The sequence below is a fragment of the Galeopterus variegatus genome, unplaced genomic scaffold (genome assembly GCF_000696425.1).
Source record: "Galeopterus variegatus unplaced genomic scaffold, G_variegatus-3.0.2 Scaffold3617, whole genome shotgun sequence".
Taxonomy (NCBI): Eukaryota; Metazoa; Chordata; class Mammalia; order Dermoptera; family Cynocephalidae; genus Galeopterus; species Galeopterus variegatus.
This window is the reverse complement of record NW_007729728.1, coordinates 1-1313: the sequence shown is the minus strand read 5'-3', so window position 1 is coordinate 1313 and position 1313 is coordinate 1.

The window sequence follows — 1313 nt, the reverse complement described above, 5'->3', positions numbered from 1 at the left end:
GTTTGCCTTGCAGGCAGATCATCTGGCATAGAAACAGGCACAGAGGTCCAGGTCCTGATGCCACCGTTGCAACTGACTTTGCAGGCAGACTTCAGAATTAGTCCTTTAATCCTCATCCTCTACTAAATGAAAGTTGTCACATTGCTACCCGATGTAAAAGGATTGTGAGGATTTTCATCATTAATTAATGATTATCTTATTGATTAAAGCTCTAAGAAAACCATATAAATTCCAAATCATAATAGGTACACAAGGACTATATTATGTACAATGAAGTTTTAAAGTATGCTAATTCAAAAATTAAAAAACAAAAGACTCTCTGTCCAATATAATCCCAAGGTGGATGAATCACCTCCAAACCAGGTTTTTCCTTTCTTATCTGATGTTGTCTTAATGTTGGCAAAACTTAAATTTAGTACAACTAAGATTTGTATGATTCTTGTAAGACACAGAAACCCTGAGAAAGAGGTGGTCTTCCTTTGTGGTCAATAGGGTAGGTGGGGTAGCTACTAATGATGGACCTTCTGTCTCTATACCCCAGGCCTTTGGCATTGAAAGCAATTTTCAATTCCTGATTTTTCACTGAGGTAGAAAAATGCTTACCTGTTTTTTTTTTAAGTTGTTTCTTGCAAATTCTGTGCAAAGTAACTAAAAGAAACATGAACATCATTAAGCTGGTGCTCTCTCTTCATGATAATCCATGCTTTAAAATGAAGTAAAATAAACCTATGCCTTAAAATGACAATCAAGAAATAAATTCTGCCTGAGGAAAAGTCCTGCATTCAAAGGTTTCTGTCCAGGTAGTCTGACATTGTGGTCATGAAACGCTGAAAATAACACTTGAGGCAGTAGATATAGATCACTTAGAAGGAATTTTTTTTTTTCCTTTTTGTCTTTTTTCGTGACCGGTAACAGGATCGCAACCCTCGGTGTTGCGCCCATACCGGGACCGGCAACGGGATCGCAACCCTCGGTGTCGGACCCGCACCATGCTCAACCAGTGAGTGGACCAGTCTCTATATGGGATCCGAACCCTCGGCGGGAGCGCTGCCACACTCCCAAGCACCGCCCTCTACTGAGTGCACCACCGGGCCGGCCCAGAAGGAATTTTTATTTAGAAGAATTTGTAGTTTTGTTGGGAACTTTACAATGTAGTCTAATAATAGTCAAGTAAAAAAGAAAATCATTACTTAATTGGTCACATTTTCTAACGTGTGGTTCCATGGAATTGTTGAGATAGAAGTAGACACAAAAGTAAGAGTACTTGAAAATAATGAGACAAAGATTTTTACAGTCATGTCTGATCTAATTAA